The following is a 19,508-nucleotide window of genomic DNA, read 5'->3' as shown; positions in this document are numbered from 1 at the left end:
ATTCCATGTGAGTTTTAGAGTCAAGTTTCCCACATTTGTCAAAAAAAAAGTTGTGGAGGGGCTGGTGTGACGGCCCAGTGGGTACTCTGCTTGTTCAGCAAGCGTGAAGGCTGGGGTTTGGACTCCCCCAGCACACACATCAATACCACATGGGCTTGATGACCAGTTTATAACCCCAGCACTGGGGAGTCCCCAGAGCAGGCAAGTCCGGGGTCAAGTGAGACACTGCCTGGATTGAGGAGCTGGAGAGTGACTGGCACCCGTTCTATGTGCACCAACGAATGCACGTGCCTCTGTACAGGTGAGAAAAACACACTCACAGTCCACTCACACAAATATGTACAGAAAAAGGTTGTTGGGCTTTTTGTACCTATTGCATGCTTGGGTAGCCCTGTCGTGTTTTCTGTTTCACTAATGCCAGCCTTGTTTAATTTATCTCACTGACATATTAGAGTTTTCAGTGGCCGATTTTCATACCTCCTGGGTTAAATTTGTTCCAAAGTGTTGTATTCAATTTGATGCTATTATAAGTGGAATTGTTTTCCTAATTGAGTTTTCAGGTTACCCGGTGCTGATGTATGGAAACACAGCTGACTGCGTTTGTGTGTCCTGCTGCTACCGCGTACACTTGCTGAATTTATTAGCACTAATAGTTTCTGTGGTGTGGGAATTTGCAGGATTTCCTACAGCGAGGTCACTAATGTCTAAAAATGATGATACATTTATGTAAATGAATTATTTATTCCAGCTAGCCCGAATAAAAGGTACAAAATCCTGATAATTTACAAGCTCTAAGCCCAGATTGGGCAGGCTGTGAGCTATTCTAACTTAAATCCCAGTCAAATGTCCCTTGTTCCTTGCTGTTTGAGTCTCAGTCCCGGATATCTCTGTCCCATCCGCCTGTCCTCAGGCTCCACCTCCCTCATGGCAACCTTCCCCTCTCTCTACCTCCTTTCTCCTCCTCCTTCTGGTCTCTCCTGAAACCCCTCACTCGATCCTCAAGTCCTGCTTGTCTCTCTATTGCCCAGTCACAGGCTCTAGCCTTTTATTAATCAAATAATATTAAAGTAGGGAGCAAGGTTTACATAGAGTAAAAAAAAAAGTTTACTTGTTGAATGTGAGGATCTGCTTGCCTTGGGCAACTAGATCTTGGGGGTAGTATTTAACATTTAAAAGCCTACCAGCCTCAGACCAACCCCCGACACATTTACACTTTCGCTTTCAGTCGGATGCTATGAGTGGTAGAACAAGAGAGGCTCAGATGAATAGCAATTGCAGGAGCTGGTGTGCTTATCCTTTGACTGCTAAACATCCTGCTGGGTGTGGTATTCACGAAGGTTGGTCCCGTGCTTTGTACCAATCAGAAAGAGCTCGTGGAGTTTCCCCTCTGTTAACGTCTTGCGTTGCATTTTAGTTTTTGGTTTTTAAGGAGGTCAGAAATTAAGATTTAACCGTTTCCTCTTGCCTTTCCCTGCTGACAATTGAGTCGCCTGATGCAGTTAGGGTTAGAAATTTCATGGCCTCGATCAAATGAGATACCAGGAATCCTTCATGGCGCTGCTGCTTTCTGATGTGGCAAAGTAGGGTAGGTATATTGACAGTGGCTGGAGGTGGGCTGAAGCCAAGGAGACCCTGGAAAGTTCCCACACAGACAGCCATCTTCTACCTCCTTCCTGTGACCAGGAAGGAATTCAAGAGAAGACTATAGATCTCCTTTGGTTTAGGTTGCTGAAAGGACAAATTAAAGACATCTTTAAAACTAATTGCATCATCATCATCATCATCACCATCATCATCATCTGTGTGTGTGTGTGTGTGTGTGTGTGTTAATCCAAAGAACCACTACTATGGGACAGAGACACGGAGGCACCAGGAGGGAGAGAGGCCCATTAGGAAGGTTACCGAGCAGGTCATTGTTGGGGCAACTGGGTTCCAAACACCACAGAGAAACCTGGGGAGAAAGTAAGGAAAATGCCGTTCAGAGTTGTCTTGTATACAACTATATCTACATCTATGTCTCTATAGGGAGGTGTTGACACAATGGCTGCTTTTATTATAGACTGGTTTTATTTTATTTATTATTACCACTACTCTCTCTCTCTCTGTGTGTGTGTGTGTGTGTGTGTGTGTGTGTGTGTGTGTGTGTGTGTGCGTGAGAGAGAGAGAGAGAGAGAGAGAGAGAGAGAGAGAATATCTCATGGAAGTGCTGAGATTACAGATGTGAGCCACTGTATCTAGTTTTCTGAGTTCTAGGGATTGAGTCCAGGCTGTGTGGCAGGTACTTTTACACACTAAACTAAACCACCAGTTAATGACTCTTTTAAGACATGTTTTAAAGAAGCTAATCGTTTAAGACAGTATAACAAATAAGGGTTTCAAGACATTTTCATACGGATGTGGCATTATACTTCACTGTATTTTATTTCCCACCCCCAGTTCCTTCCTGTCTGCGGCTGGTTCCCTTTCTTTCACTAGGAAGCCCCCACTTCTGCTTTGTTCATGCCTTTTCATGGCTGAAACACATTGGATCATGACAGTACCTTATTAACCCTTGAAGATAGATATTGGACTTGTCTTTACCTTTTTTTTTTAGATTTATTTATTTATTATATGGAAGTACATTATAGCTGTCTTCAGACACTCCAGAAGAGGGAGTCAGATCTCGTTACGGATGGTTGTGAGCCACCATGTGGTTGCTGGGATTTGAACTCTGGACCTTCGGAAGAGCAGTCGGGTGCTCTTACCCACTGAGCCATCTCACCAGCCGTCTTTACCTTTTTGATATCATGAACAATAGATGTTTGGCAGCTGTGAATACTTGTGTGCTTTTTTTTGTGTAGACATGTGTATGAATTTCCCTTAGATATATATAGCCAGGAGCAGAATTTCTGGGTTCTATGGTAACCCCGTGTTTTATAATTTAAGAAACTGTCAAACTTTTCCACAAAGAGGCTGCTCCTTTCTGCATCCCTCCAGCGGCATAAGAAGGCTCCGGTCCAGTTTCTCTCCACGCGCACCAGCACTTACTTGTCTTTCTTCCTGATCACGGCCTCCTGGTGAGGACGGTAAGCCACAGTGGCTTTGATTAGAATGCCCCTAATGACCGGTGATGATGAGCATCTTTTCCTGTGCTCCTTTGCTCTTTTTTGCTTGCCTGGTGCTTTAACCCAGATTTCATGCCTGAGGGCTCTGAGCTTCTGGTGTGAAGCTCAAAGCAGGCTGGATTGCTGTGACTGCCTTTTCACAGGTGAAACTAGCTCAGAACACAGAATTTTTTTAGTAAGTCCTCTCTGCATTAGAAACATCTCCACTCTGTCTTCATTGCATAGCAGAGATTTGGGGTCTTTTTGATAATGACAACCAATTAGCTCTACTGGGATAGTGGCACCATCTTCTGTTGCTAGGCTACTGGTGCTCAGAGCTCCAGGTGATCAGGCTTCAGCTTAGAGGGATGATTACGGTCTCATTCAGTAGAACTGTCTCCCCCCCAAGAGAATCAGGGCCTCAAACTGCAGGATTTAAGGTTTCAGGGAGAGAGGTGATCTAGATTCTCTAAGTGTGCTGTTGGGAGTGGTGGTAGAGACAACATGTCTGCCTGTTAGATTTTAGGTCTCTGTATTGTGTTAAGGGGGCACTACCATCTACAGGTTGTTGGCTCAGAGTGTGTATCATATCTTGATGGACAACATTTTAATCTGCAAGGTATCATTCCTAGACTGGAGTCTTGGTAGCATCATGAATGGATCATCTCAGTATTCTATTACATAGGCATCATTATTGTGTGTCTATGAAGCAGCCTGCGTACTGGGGCTACAGGAGGGCCCACGTACTGGGGACTTGGTTGCCAGCTGATGGGCTCTGGGAAGTGACTGGCTTCTTAGGTCTCTGACGTAATTAATACACTATCCCCTTGATGGATTTGCATCATGGTGGCAATCCTGGGAAGTGGTGAGAGGTAAGGAGGTGGGCTTAACTGAAGGAAGCTGGTCATTGAGAGCATCCTTGGAAGGATGTATCTGGATGGTCCTGTGCCCCTTTGTGTCTGGCACTTCCTCTGCTGTCTATCTGTAATGAGGTCAGTTGCTTCTGCCACTGCTGTGAAGTTCTGCCTTACCAGGAACTGAGAATCAGCAGCAACAAGGGGACACACTCCAGGGACACACCAGAATTCCCAAAACAAAGACTGTGGGATCAAGCTGGTGGCCTATGCTCTGCTTTCCAAGACAGCTTTCCAGCCTGCTTTCTCTCTGTTCATCTGCTTTCTCTGAAGATCTCCAGACAGCTCTCTCTCTCTCTATTTTCTGCTCAAGACAGTTCTCTAAGCAGTTCTCCCTTGCTATTCCAAAAAAATGTCTCTGGATATCTCATCTCCTGCAGATCACAAACCCAGTTTTTAAATTTACATATCAATCCAATCATTGACTCCAGGTTCCCTTTTGATTATCCTATGAGTCAGCATTCCTGGACCCCAGACCCTTAATTCTCTGGAGAGAGCAAGTACACTTTTTTTTTTTAAACATTGCAAAAGAATTCCCCTGCCTCTGTTAAGCACAGATACTAAACTATTTGGGTGGGACCCAGACCTGAAATTACCATTTCTACCATACCTGGGCCTAACTTTGTTGTGTCCCAGGCTGACCCTGAACTCAGGGATCTGTCTGCCTCTATAAACTATAAACAAACAAACAAACAAACAAACAACTTAGCTGGGTGGGATGTCCTGCCATCACCACTTCCTAAATCTCTTTATCTTCTTCCTGTGTATCTTTCTGACAAGTTGGCTCACAGTGCAGTTGTTTTTGTTCTTTTAGATTTGTGAAGTCCTTCATAATTCATATAGCATCCTTACATTTTGCATAGCTGAGAAATTATATGTTTTTGAGACTTCCTGGCAGCAAGCCCTGGGTATCAGCTGTCTATACCTCTTAGATGTTACAATTGCAAGCACATGGTGCCACACCAGGCTTTTTTTTTTTTCCTTTAAGATTTATTTATTTATTTATTTATTTATTATACAGTACTCTGTCTGCTTGCCAGAAGAGGGCACCAGATCTCATTACAGGTAGTTTTGAGCCACCATGTGTTTCCTAGGAATTGAACTGGGGATCTCTGGAAGAGCAACCAGTGCTCTCAACCTCTGAGCCATCTCTTCAGCCTGAGAAATTACATATTTTTGAACCCACTTTTTAAAAAGATTTATTTATTTATTATATGTAAGTACACTGTAGCTGTCCTCAGATACTCCAGAAGAGGGCATCAGATTTCGTTATGGATGGTTGTGAGCCACCATGTGGTTGCTGGGATTTGAACTCGGGACCTTCGGAAGAGCAGTCGGCGCTCTTAACCACTGAGCCATCTCGCCAGTCCCTTGAACCCACATTTTTAGAGTTCTTTTCCACAGCCTTAAGGGCTGTCCTCACCATTTTGCTGAGACATTAGCCACACCTTTGCCTCCCAGACTCATGCTATCTCTGATTATTATGAAGTCATTAACATTAACAGGGAGGACATTCCTTGAAGGAGGAACGTAAAATACATACATTATCATACAAACAAGCCTTATGCCCACAGCAGCCATTGATACTTGTGGAGGCCCACATCTGTTGGCTCTGCCCCTACTAAGTCCCCGGGAACTGTGTCATTCTGTCCCTACCAAGGCCTTGCTGGACCTGACATACCTTGTCATATTCTCAGTTACTTTTTTCTTTCATAAATGAGTTCTTAGGACTAAGAAAAAAAAATCAGAGGTGTGGTTGTGCACACCTTTAATCTCAGCACTTGGGAGGCAGAGGCAGAAGCAGAGGCAGGCAGATTTCTGAGTTCAAGGCCAGTCTAGTCTACTAAGCAAATTCTAGGGCTACACAGCTAGGGCTAGACAGTCAGATACTGTCCATGACCATAACAGCTCTTATAATAGAAAACATTTAATTGAGGATGGCTTACAGTTTCACAGGTTTAGTCCATTATCGGCATAGCAGGAAGCATGGCAGACTGTAGGCAGACACGGTGCTGGAGAAGGAGCAGAGAGTTCCATATCCAGATCTGCAGGCAGCAGGAATAAAGATAGACATTGGGCCTGGCTTGAGCTTCTTACACCTCAAAGCCCACCCCCAGTGACACACTACTTCCAACAAGGCCACACCTCCTAATCCCGGTCAAGTAGTGCCACTCCCTGGTGACTAAGTATTCAAATCTATGAGCCAATGGGGGCCACTCCTATTCAAACATCCACAAGCAGGCACGTGGGATCCTGGGAGTCATTAGAGAGTGGTGATACGCTACAGACAGAAAGGGAAACAAATTCCCACTTAGATTTTTGTGGTTCTTAGTAGGGGAGAGTCATTCTCAGGAGGGGAGCCTCTTACCGGGTACACATGGCTCAATGCAATCACCCTGCCACCACATTTGTGTACCACCAGGATGTCATGCATTGAGAATTCCGTGCCAGTCTAGGAGTACAGTACGCCGAATGTTCAGTAGCCGGGGCAGTCTTGGAAGGATGACCATGTTGTTGGACCCTTGCTGAGTCTGTTTCTGCCACCAGTTAATTGCTTTAAGGACACACTGTGACAGCACAGTGACAGCGCAGAGTACACAACCCCTGCCCACCGTCTTTGTGTGTGTTTTCTAGTTGGCATTGATGTGAGATGTGAGGATGCACATGCAGCTTTCCCTGCAGAATTGCCCATCAAGATCTCTGATACCCAACTCTTGCTCCTTCCAGCATCTTGACCAACCATTTAAGCCACACCCTGCCTATAAGTCTTGGTACATCTCAGAAGCTTCTGGACCTTCCCCAAGTTTGGACAGTACTGTTCCCCACTTCGGGCATCTCTGTGGCAGGAGACCCGTCAAGTCATAGGGCCTACATTTTTAGGACCCCTTGTTCTGAAGCTGGCACCTAGACAAAGCTGTATTTTTCTCTGGGCCTAATTCAGAATCAACAACAACCTTGCTAACTGGTCTTATGCCAACTTGACACACAAACTAGAGGTATCTGAAAGGAGGGAACCTTAACTGAGAAAATGCCTCCTCCATAAGATTCAGCTGTTGAGAATTTTCTTAATTAAGGATGGATGGGGGAGGGCCCATCCCATAGTGGGTGGTGGTCCTGCGTTCTATAAGAAAACAGGCTGAGGGGCTGGTGAGATGGCTCAGTGGTTAAGAGCACCCGACTGCTCTTCCGAAGGTCCAAAGTTCAAATCCCAGCAACCACATGGTGGCTCACAACCACCTGTAATGAGATCTGATGCCCTCTTCTGGTGTGTCTGAAGACAGCTACGGTGTACTTACATTAAATAAATAATAAATCTTAAAAAAAAAAAAAAAAAAGGAAACAGGCTGAGCAAGCCATGGGGAGACAGCCAGTTAGCAGCAACCCTCCATGGCCTCTAGGCCATCAGCTCCTGCCTCTAGGTTCCTGTCCTATTTTGAGTTCCTGTCCTGACTTCTTCAATCAATAATAAAAATTGATGTGGAAGCGTAAGCCATGTAAACCCTTTTCTCCCTAACTTGTCTTTTGGTCCTGGTATTTCATCGCAGCAATAGTAACCCTAACTAAGATAGCAACTAAGCAAGAAGCAACAACCTGGTTGGTGCATGCCTAGAGCCTCAGCACTTGGGGGCAGCTAAGGCAAGTAGTTTGAGTGGGGGATAGATACATGGCAGCATTCCCAAAGAAGCTGTGAGCTGCTTTCAAAACTCCAAAGGGACCTACCAAAATACTGTCTTTAGTGGCAGGAAACAAACATGCAATATTCTGTATTCTTTCCTTTGTCTTGGAGCAAGTGTCTCTAACCACTAGGCTGGAAGAAAAGCATCATCAATGTGTCAGGGGCTGAGTGTTTGTGTGTTTGTGTTATCTTCTACTTCATAGTACCCGGAATCTCAGTGGTTGCCCACTTCTTTTCCAAGTCTTACAGTTCTAGGAGCCATCGGTATAATGAGTCTGAATAACATCCTATTGGCTGTTCAGAAGACCAAGGTCGTAAGACCTAGGATCAATGCTGACACAGAGCAGTGGAGTTAGCATTGCTCATTGCAAGACTGTGAATATGTGTTAACTGTCTGGGTCAACCTAATGGGATGCTTGGATTCTCATTTCTGATGGTGAATGGGAGGAACCCAACTGCCAGATCAAGGACCGCATCCTCACGTCAGTGTCTTTGTGGGTAGATTCTGAGAGTCCCAAAGAACAAAAGGTAGCCATGGAAGGGTTTGCTTCAGGGGGGTGATGCAATTCACTTATATAGCAAAGAGTGACCAGGTACAGATTGGAGAGGGCAGCAGGGCACTTGATAAGGTGTCATATTTTGTATCAGGTACTTATTTAGAGTTGTTGACTTGGTGGTCCTCATATATTGCTATGAGGGGACAGGAGTTGACATTGGACTGATGTATAATTTAAGACAAAATTTGTGGGCTGCTGTAATAATAAAAATCTCACATCATAACATAGTGCAGGCTATCAGAGGCTTTGCTATAAAATGAATTGTTCCCTCTCCAGTCATGCATATGTCAAAGGCCTCATGATAGAGTTAGGGGTGCTACAAGTGTTCCTTATCCATTCTTCTACTCCAAGAATGAGATGTGAATACCTGCCAGAGCAGAACAGCATCCTTCATCAGGTGTGTGGCACATGCATTTAATCCTAGTACTCAGGAGGCAGAGGAGAGTAGATCTCACATCTCTGAGTTCAAGGCCAGCCTGGTCTACTAGTGAGTTTTAGGTCAGCCAGGGCTATGTAGTGAGACCCTGTTTTGTTTTTGTTTTTGTTTTTAAAATGTCTTGCTGTGGCAGTGGTGGTGTATGCCTTTAATCTCAGCACTTGGGAGGCAGGCAGATTTCTTAGTTTGAGTTCAGCCTGGTCTACAGAGTGAGTTCCAGGACAGCCAGGGCAGAGAAACCCTGTCTCAAAAAAACAAAAAAACAAAAACCAAAAAACAAAAAAAACCCAAAAACAAACAAAAAAAAGGTCTTCGCCAAAAACTGATTTTAGCTTCTTAGCTACCTTGATCTTGGACTTTTCAACCCCAGACTATGAGAAAACAAATGTCTGTTACCAAAGGCACCCACTCTTTGTTATTTTATTACAGTAGCCTGAGCTGACAGAGCTTCCTATTTTGAGGCTCTGTTCTCTGTCCAGGAACTTTGTTCTAACAAGCTGTTAGATATAGAAAGAGAATGGCAGTTAGCACAGAAGTTGCTCTGGGCCAGTGCTACTGGCAAGACCTAGTAACATGGCTACTCCTAACTGCAAGGGAGGCTGGGAAATGTAGACACAAAGAAAATGTTCTCATAAAACAAAGGAAGTGGATAAGGGCTCTTAATCACTACCCCAGCTGAAGCCAGGGAAGAAAAGACAGCAGTGACAAGCACACCTAGTGTGAAGGTTGTAACTGGTGGTTAGCTTGACTTCGGCAGACTGTTTGTTTGTTTAATTAAATCATTTGAAGTGGGAAGACTCACTTTCAATCTTGATCTTTTGAGGTGGGAAGCTCTGCCTTTAATCTGGGCCACACCTTCTGGTGGCAGCCTAAACAAAGGACATGAGAGAAGGAAGTTTTCTCTTTCTGTCTGATTGCCCTCACTCTTACTAGAAAGTCCATTCCTTCACTGGCATTACACCCTACTTCTTTGGGATTCTGGCATTTACTGAAGACCAGCTGAGACATCCAGCCTTGTGGTATGAACAACAACTGAAATTCTTGGAGTTTCTGTTGGTAGACAGCTACTGTTAGACTAGCTGGACCACAGCCTATAAATCTCTCTCTCTCTCTCTCTCTCTCTCTCTCTCTCTCTCTCTCTCTCTCTCTCTCACACACACACACACACACACACACACACTTACACATATACTTCTGTTCTCTAGAGAACCCTAACTACTTAATACATCTAGTGATGTTCTAGGAATTTTCTAGAATCAAATTAAATTGCATTAGGAGAAGGGATAATTTGAAATTTGAATTGCTCTAAACAGTTGTGAACCAACATTCCTATGAAATGAGGGACTCCCTACAAGTCCACTCAGAAAGGAGAGACAGGTCAGTTGGGAGCACAGGAAGTGATATTTGGAGAGTCCCACAGGTATGTAGATGGCTGGATAAATTCCCCGCAGGTAGTGAGGCTCAATCTATGTTGGACTCAAGGATGGGGCTCCCACTAAGTTACAGTGAGGTACTACACTCAGAATAAATTAGAGCCTGGAATTTAGGCAGAAAGGAACAGCATTTTCAACTGTTTTTTTTTCTTAATAATTTAAAAATTTTAATTAAAATATAATTACATCCTTTTCTTCCTTTTCTTTCTGCCTTCAAACTCTTTCCGTTTTTCCTCCCTCCAATTTCTCCCATGTCTCCTCCTTGTTCCTTCTAAAGAAATGATTTCTTTATTACTATTAATGTTACACAGACATATAAATGAATAAATATACAAATACAACCTGCTGAGTTCATTTAGTGTTGCTTGTAAATTTATGATGTCAGGGCTGTCAGTTTGGTGTTGAATAACCAGTTAGGGACCCATCCTCTGGGAAGACAAACTCTTCCTCCCTCACCAGTAATCAGTTTCCTGTAAGCTCTTTATCTAGGGGGTGGGGTCCCAGGAGATCACCCCCTTCCATGTTTAGCGTGTCTATTAGCGTTGGTATTGTTTGAGTCTTGTTTAGGCAGCCCCAATGTTGCAGTATCACCAGTGCGGCTTCAGTATCATTTCTAGTAGACACAACCTCACAGGAAACCTTCCTGGTCCTTTGGGCCTTATGACCTTTCTGCCCCCTCTACTGTGATAAGACCCAAGCCTTAAGCGCAGGAGCTGGGCACAGCGCAATCAGTTGTTCCTGGTATTTTGGCCACTTGTGTTTTTCTGTGATGGCTTCCATCTGCTGCAAAGAGAAACCTCTTTGATAAGGGCTGAGAACTACATTGATCTGAGGGTCTAAGGGGGTGTTATCACAGCTGGGTAGCACTATTGACTGCTCTCACCCTTTGGCAGCTTGCATAGCACCTTCTGGTATAATGAAAGCTTGTAATTAGGGAGAGGTCTTTGAGACCAGATCCAGCTTCAATCTTCTGCATCCCGTGCCTGAAGTGCATGAGATCATCATCAGCAGAGACTTGGCTCCACCCACCTTCAGCTGTTCCAGTGGAGGAAAATGTTCTGGTGAAGAGCTACTCCCTCCTGACTCCTACCCGAGGAAGCCAGTGTGAGTGGTGTTGAACACAGCCCCCTGCTTCCAGGATTAATCGTGTCATCTCAGCCTGGCAAATCAGAGTTGCTGTGATATTTCAGGTGTAGACACACTGTGCCAACAACAATCAGGCTGGGGTTATTTGCTGGAACCAAAGCCTCTTCTAATGCAGTTGCCTTAGGATAGTGCTTTCCAAACCACATGCTAATCAAAGCCATTAGACAGCTCAGCAATTATAATCAATGTATAATTTAAATACATTAGAAAACACAACACATTATAGAGCAAAAGCAACAATGGACATCACAAGCACAGTAAGTCTTTTGGGGGGAAGATATAAAACAGCGGCATCTCTAGCGACAAATGATGGAATCAAATATACAGTGGCACCGTGAAATGATCCCACTTTATGATGCTGTAGCCATTTTAGTTTGTATAAGCACATTCTGTGGTACTCATGTAACACAAAGTCACCCGACAATGCGTTACTTGGTCTTATTTGGTCCCAGAGTCAGGATCTTTGGAGTGTGTGGTCTCTCTGTGTGAGTGTTTGACTCTGAGTGTATAGTGGGTGTGCACCCCTGTGCGTATGCAAGGAGGACACAGTAGGATGTCAGATGTCCTGCTCTAACTCTCTTATTCCTTCGAGACAGCCTCTCTCATTGAATCTTGAGCTAGGCCAGCAGTCAGCAAGCCCCCAGTGAGCTTACTTCCTCTCCCCACAGGCCTGGGGATACAGGCAGGGGTGTGGCCGCACTTAGCTTTTCATTTGGGTGCAGGGAGCTATAAAGAAGATAGGCAAGGATTCTAGACTAGGGGCTTCAATTCCTGAGCAGAAGGGACCTAGCTCTCTCATCAGGGAGGTGACCAGGCTGCTTAATGAACTGACAGAGAAGCAAGCTCTTTGGTGACTTGTCAAGTCTGGCAATCTTGAAGCACATTAAGGACCAGGCTTAAAAACATGTTTTCTTAGCCGGGTGTGGTGGCGCACGCCTTTAATCCCAGCACTTGGGAGGCAGAGGCAGGCAGATTTCTGAGTTCGAGGCCAGCCTGGTCCACAAAGTGAGTTCCAGGACAGCCAGGACTATACAGAGAAACCCTGTCTTGAAAAAAAAAAAAAAAACAAACCAAAACAAAACATGTTTTCTTTCTTGTGTAAAAACCCCATGGCCTTGAGATTTATGGTCATAGTTCGTTGCTTTAATTCAGGAGCTGTGAACTTCCTTTGCCATTGGTGCCTTCACTTTGCAATGAACATCCTGGCCAATGGCCTGGACTGGGCTTTGTTGTAGGGTTGAAGGACTTTTGGTGCTTGAACTATTGAAAAAAGCCCACAAGGGTGGGATACAAGAAACACATACAAGGTCCAACAGGTAGTAAATCAAGTTTCTGCTGTAATAAGGTCTTGGACAAAACATTTAAAAGTGATTAGCACACTGGGCACAGGCATCAGTTTGAGAGTGCTTGTCCACCATGCACGAAGTCTTGGGTCCCATTCCTATCACTTATAAACTAGGTGCGGTGGCACATGCCTGTAGTAATTCCTGGGGTTGGGAGGTAAAGACAGCACAATCAGTCTATGTGTGCATGTGTGTATTTGTGCAATCATACATCCATGTGTGTGTGTGTGTGCAACCTTCATGGATAGCAGAGTGAAGAGCTGAAAGAGGCAAGACAGTTTGCTTTAACACGATTTAATGGCCAGTGTTGGTTCAAATTTCGGGAGCCTGGCTCCAAGTGGTATATTTTTTGCATCTTTAAGAACATCATGCTATGGTGAAAACTATTCTGGAGATAATAAACTAAGTCTCACTTGTACAACAAAGCATACAGAAATCTCCTTGAGGAACAAAGTAAGCTAAATTCAGGTCAGATGTGACTACATGGAAACTCCTTGTAAAGTCCATGCAGATAGGTTCTCTAGATCGACTGCGGAGTAACAAGTTTATAATAAGGAGCTGGGGAGGATCCAGTGCCAGGAAGGTCTCTGGTCACACAGATGGTACAAAGGTCACCAGGCTAGAACCATGTCTGCCTCAACCCCCTGGGAAGGAAACAGTTATTGCTGTCTTTCCCTTGAAGAAACAACCCTGTGTGCTTACCACTCCAGGTTTCTCTAGTGCTTGCCTGTGAGCTCAAAGAATCTCTGTGCTTCCCACAGGTCAGGAGTTCAAGACCATCATCCTTAGCTCAAGTTCCAGGACAGGCTAGATGCATGAGACAAATAAATGAATTAGCAAATAAATAAAATAAGTTGATGAACATGTCTATACATAGAATGAAGCAGTAGACTTGGAGCCAACAATTAAAACAGCAAAGAGGGCAGATGTAATATGAAAACCAAGGCCAAGCCCCTCTGTCCCATTTTGGTTACCTTGCAGTGAAAAGCCAGGGTGTTTGGCAAAAATGGCCTTGATATTATGTATTAGAATCTAGACAATGGCTATCATACCTACATATTGGGATTTTGGGAACTATGTCACTCATCTCAGGACTCCCAACTAGTGAGCTGAAGTCAGTCAGTTAGGAGTCTGTGGAGTTAGAGGCTTTTGTGCTTGGTAACCAGAGGAGAGCTATCCATTCAAAAGGGATTTCTGGGGCAGGAGAGAATGGCTGTTAGGAGCAAGTGCTGCTCTTCCAGAGGACCTGAGTTTGATTCACAACCATTGGGAATTGCAGTTCCAAGGGTCCCTCTTCTTATCTCCACAGGCACACAAATATATACACAAGCAAAACAAAAACCAAAACCCAAACCATCAAATGAATTAATAAATGAATGAATGAATTCAGATAAACAAAAGATTGCTTATGTTTGTGCTTCTCCTTGTTCATGCATGCAGTAAATAATAAAATATACACAATAATATCCAGGTGTGGTGGTCAGGTGTACAGAGTGAGTTCAGGGCTATATAGAGAAACCCTGTCTTGGAAAACCAAAAAACCCACAAACAAACAAACAAAATAAATAACTAACACAATAAACAGATGAGCTTGCTGTAGCACTCTGAAGACTGCCTGGTACTGACCTGATTCTGAGGTCTTACCAAGATATTTTATGGTAAGAGAGTTTTCCTTCTTTTTTTCTTTCTTTTTTTTTCAAGACAGGGTTTCTCTGTATAGCCCTGGCTGTCCTGGAACTCACTTTGTAGACCAGGCTGGCCTCGAACTCAGAAATCCACCTGTTTCTACCTCCCAAGTGCTGGGATTAAAGGTGTGTGTCACCACAGCCCAGCTGAGATTTTTCCTTCTTAAAACTTTGCCACTGGGGCAGGAGAGATGAGAGATGGCTCAGCAGTTAAGAGCACGTGCTGCTTTTCCAGAGGACCTGAAGATTTGTTCCCAGGACTCACACCAGAGGCTCACATCACCTGTAAGTCTAACTCCAAAGGATCCCACACTTTCCTCTGGCCTCCATAGATACTTGAACATAGGTAACACACACACACACACACACACACACACACATACACACACATGTATACACACATGTACACTCATGGAAACACCAAATAAACAAAAATAAAATAAGTCTTTTAAATAGTAGACATTGTTTTTGTTTACTCCTTTAAAAATTTTTCATTTGATGATAACGATGACTCCTGTGTGTGTGTGTGTGTGTGTGTGTGTGTGTGTGTGTGTGTGACTGTGTGTACTGTGTGATGCATAGATGGGCACACACATGCCACAGTGTGCATGTAGGATTCAGAGAGCAACGTTCATGAATTGGGTTTCTCCTTCCTCCTTAAACTGGGGATGAAGCTCAGGTTGTTAGGCCTATGTGACAAGTATTATTACCTTGTGAGCCATCATCTTGCTGGTACAGTTTACATCTTAGCATTGAGGGATCTGCAACTTATTTGAAGTCAACTGTTTGGTCACCTTGATTCCCACCGTTTAGTCACAAGAGGCTTCTGTTCTGCAAATGTTTTGCTCTTATGGTGAACTCTGGTGTTTAATGACAAATCCTTTGAGGCTCAAGGTAGAGGAAGAAGAAAACACACAGCACACTCTTGTCTGGTAACAAGAGGAGGGTCCAGGGTGTATTTGTTTTTTTATCTTCTTATGGTGCCCTTTACCTATCTCATTTGCCTGCCATTAACTCTTACATGACTGCATATTAATCTACTCCTTTTATATTAATTACTCATAAATAGCCATGAAAGCACAAAGAATCACAAGGTAAATTGCATTTTTCCTTCTTCTTATAAAGAAAAAACTTTGCCATATGGAGCTATGTAGCTCACACTAGCCTTGATCTCACAATCCTTCTGCCTCAGCCTGCTAAGTTCTGGAATCTCAAGGATTCACCATCATGCCCGGCATATAGTACATTGGGTTGCAATGGGAAGGCTTTGAAAGACACAAGATGCATCTCCTGTGGCCCTAACATTCATATCACCTAGAGGATCAGTCCAAGTTATTATAATAATAATAATAATCCACAATAACCCACTCCTCTTGGTAGTGATTGGCTCCAAGGTGGATGGGTCTAAACCACTTCTGGTCAAGGAGCTGCAAAGAAAGTCTTACCAGGGGTTTCTGGAAAAGCTGCTTTGGTTCACTAAGTGCAGAGCTGAGGGTCCTAATGATGCTGGGAGGGAAGGCTGAGGTGGTGGGAAGGTTGACCTTGGGTTGGTGAGTCGAGGGAGATGAGGCACAGCACTTCTGGACTCTACCTCGGCTTTGCTGAGTCATGTTTTCAATTACCAGTCTCCAAAAGCACATTTTAACTGATAGAGGCACTCACAGGTAGTGGGCATGGCTCCACGTGTTGCTTCAAGAGCAGCTGAGAGAACTGGACCCAGTGATCCAGGCCTGTTATCCAAGCTACCCAGGAGGCTGAAGCAAGTTCAAGGCTACTCAGCCACCACTCAGGGCAACTTAGTGAAACCTGTTCTCTTCAAGGTGAGGGTTCGGGGACATTGGAAAGAATAGTTTAGTGGTGGAGTTTGTCTAGCACAAGAGACAGAATTGAAGCTATGGAAGACAAATTTATTTTTCCTATTCGTGGTTTTAATTCCAAGTCAGGGTCTCATGTAGCTCAGGTTGGCCTCAAACTTACAAAGTAGATGAGTATGCTGGGTAGTTTTTATTGTGAACGTGACACAAGGCAGAGTCAACCAGACGAGAGGAACCTCAACTGAAGACTTACCTTGATCAGATGGCCTATGGCCATGGCTGTGAGAGGTAGTGGCTGTGAGAGGTAGTCTTGACTGGTGATTGATGCAGGCAATGTAATCTGAGGGTGGGTGGCTGCATGGGAAACCAGGCTGAGAATGAGCCAGGAAGCAGTATTCCTTCGTGGTGTCTGCTTCAGTTCCTGTTCAAGTCTCAGTCAGCTGAAATAATCCCTTCCTCAGCGCATAGCAGCAGAACGCAACGAGAGCGCCTTTGATGACCTTTCATTTTTGATCCTCCTGCCTCCACCTCCTAGAGGCCAAGATCAATTACAGTTGTGTGCCACCATCCCTGGTTTATGTGGTGATAAGGGGTTGAACCCAGGGCTTTGTGCATGCCAGACACACCCTCTATCAACAGCACTATACGCCAAGCCTCTTTATGCATTTAATGCATGTACATAGTTCAAGTACATCACTCAACACTGTGAACAGCCTTCCTCTTATCTTTCAGATAATTTCTATTAAGCATCTGCTACTTGCATCCAGAGTCCTGACTGCCGAAAGGCCGAGCCAGCAAGTCTAACAGTCAAACTGCTCCTACTATGGTGGTCTGGGCTGATGAACAAGAAAGCCAAAAGCTACCCAAGCTCTGATGCAAGCACTCTGACTTGACCTGTCCTTCCTTGACACAGACAATTGGTAGACAGAGTGTTTGAGATCAGCCGTGGAAACAGTTAACAGTTGGGCTGGAGCCAGGAGCCATAGGAATCAGATACAGGGGGGATGGGTGATAGTGGCCTCATCTTTTTTAATTAATTATTTTATTTATTTACATCCAGAAGGCCACCTCATCCACCCTCCCTTCGTCTTTTGAATGGGACTCTTAGTCTTAGACTAACAGAGGTGGAGTTAAAGCCACTAGCAATATGGATGGGAGTGAAAGAAAGACACCCTCCCTCACCTTTCAGGACCTGGGAGGACAGAGGCTCACAGATCTCCCAGGGTGGGGGTGGGGCCACACTCAGTGACTCATAGCAGTTACCCGAAGGTGCTCCTTCTCCCACCCCTTGTCTTACTTCCTCTTATGACTAAATTGGGTTCTGAGAAGCCCACATGTCAAAACCCAATTCTTCAGAATGCAACTGTGTTTGGAAATAGGGGTCGGGAAGATGTAATTGATTTAAAAACACAAGTCTGATAGGGTATGTCCTAAGCCTGAGAGACTGGGACACAGATGGTAGTTATGGAAGGGTGGCAGGGGAGTCTCTGTCACAGGCCAAGAAAAGAGGCATTGGGGAAAAAAGTCCTTTGGCTTGATCTTGGGCTTCCAGGTCCCACAATGAGAATGTTTCTGTTGCTGAAGTGCCCCAGGTTCCTGTGCGCTGCAGCAGTAGAACACCCCCTTCACACCCCCACTGCTCTCCTAGTGCCTTTTGGGGTCACTTCCTAAACGAACTGTTGGCACCTTTCTTCTTGTCTCAGAAACCAAGTGTGTGCAGAACTTTATAGAGAAAGCTACAGGCCTCGATGTCAGGGGTGAGGGACACAGTAGATCTGTTAGAGCAGTGTGGGCTCTGAGGTAATGTAGACCTTAAATTCTAGCTGCTAGATTTCATATAATCTCATTTTCTGGAAGCCGAGGCAGAAGATCACAAACTCAAGGTCCTCCTTCCTGGGCTCCAAATTGAGTTCAAGGGCAGTCTAGAGAGCCTAGACTTGATCTTAAGATAAAAATTAAAAGCTGAAAAAAAAATTAAAAGCTGATAGTTGTGCGTTGCTAGGGCACAGGATTCCCTTTGTAGGTTCTTGGTTACATCAATAGAGAACTTAGAAATGGATTTAAGGAAAAAAAGGGATGCAAAAGCAGTTTGCTGAAATTAGATGCGATCCTGGGTGCCAGGATAAGGATGCTATCTGGAAAGAGATAGAAGAGGGGAACAGAGAGAAGTGAGGGGGTTAAGGATGAGCATGGTGGGGTACCCCTGTTGCCTGTCGTCCTTGCTCATTCAGGGAGGCGGAGGTGGGAGAACAATGAATTCAACACCATCCTCAACTACATAACAAAGCCAAGGCTAGCCTGAGCTACTGGGGACCATGTCACCAAACAAACAAACAAACAAACAAACAAACAAAGGAAAAAAGACCAGAACCAGGCTCCCAGGGAGCCTTCCTTCTGTCTGCCTTCCTTCTCAACTCCGCCTCCAGCGTGTTGTATGTGTTTGTACCACAAAGTTGCCCTTTCTTCTAGAGTCTGGGGCATGAAAGCCCCAGACTTTACTCATTCTGCCTTACAAAAGGGAAAAGATTTAACTTTAATATCCTTTGACGTAGCCTGTAGCCAGCTGGAGTTGCTCAATGTGCTCAAGCACGCAGGATGAATCGACGATAGGAAGAAATAATAACAAACTCGATTTCTTTTATGGTTGTCGGCATACCTTTTAGCTCTGTGGCCAGGCAGGAACAGCACTACTGAATGCCGTCTGTTTATCTTTCCGTATTGTTAGCTTTGGCCAGGGAACACTAGCTAGCTAACTGCACGTACTGTCTTCCACTTGCCCTTCATCTTTGTGGCCAGTTTAAGGCCTCTGTATTGATTCATCTTTAGCCCTGCAGTAGTTATGGCCAGCTTGGGGATCATCATTGCTCTTTGAGAGACCGGTGCTGGGTTATTTTAAATCTAAGTGAGATAAGGCAGTGCTTGGGAATGAGCTACACAGAGCTTGGAGTTCGTCTACGGTAGCACTTGAATCCTGCCTGCTTTCCAATGATCTTATTTTCTGCTAAAATGTCTCCCAGAGGCTTCCAGGTTTGAACATTTGGTCCCCTCATGGTGGCGCTGTTCATCCTGGTAGGGGGTTCTATGTGGAGAGTGGATGAAACCTCGAGTGAATGAGTGTTATTGGCATGAGTACAGCCACGTTACGGACCCTTCCTTTGGTCAGACGTTGATAGTATGTGAAGAGTTCCAGCCACAGCTTCCTCTTCCCAGGTGACAGCAACAAGGGACTGCTCTACAGAAACCCCACCTACTAAGAGTACCTAGTCCTTTTCCTCTTCTTCCTCCCCTCCCCTCCTCCTCCTCCTCCTCCTCTTCCTCCCTCTCATTCCACTGCATATAATAACTGGGCTGAGTTTCTGGACTGCTGATACATCTCCATACGAGTGCATGCCCAGCTCAGCATTTCTGTGTATGTGTCACC

The 19,508-nt window shown here is 44.6% G+C and overlaps 2 long non-coding RNA genes across 2 annotated transcripts; both read right to left on the bottom strand.

Annotated features, from left to right (window-relative positions):
- Positions 1–1,448: 1,448 nt before the first annotated feature.
- Gm39083 lies at positions 1,449–5,971 on the bottom strand. The gene is made up of 3 exons (XR_869924.1): positions 5,944–5,971; positions 1,903–1,951; positions 1,449–1,728 (listed from the first exon to the last, which is right to left on the bottom strand). It is a non-coding gene; the product is annotated as a predicted gene, 39083 (long non-coding RNA).
- Positions 5,972–6,019: 48 nt separating this feature from the next.
- Gm39082 lies at positions 6,020–17,292 on the bottom strand. Its single transcript, XR_869923.1, has 4 exons — positions 17,270–17,292; positions 16,341–16,618; positions 13,291–13,395; positions 6,020–6,042 (listed from the first exon to the last, which is right to left on the bottom strand). It is a non-coding gene; the product is annotated as a predicted gene, 39082 (long non-coding RNA).
- Positions 17,293–19,508: the final 2,216 nt, after the last annotated feature.

Source organism: Mus musculus, chromosome 7, assembly GCF_000001635.26.
Source record: "Mus musculus strain C57BL/6J chromosome 7, GRCm38.p6 C57BL/6J".
Lineage (NCBI taxonomy): Eukaryota > Metazoa > Chordata > Mammalia > Rodentia > Muridae > Mus > Mus musculus.
The sequence above is the reverse complement of the archived record's forward strand: the minus strand, read 5'-3'. Positions and strand labels throughout refer to the sequence as shown.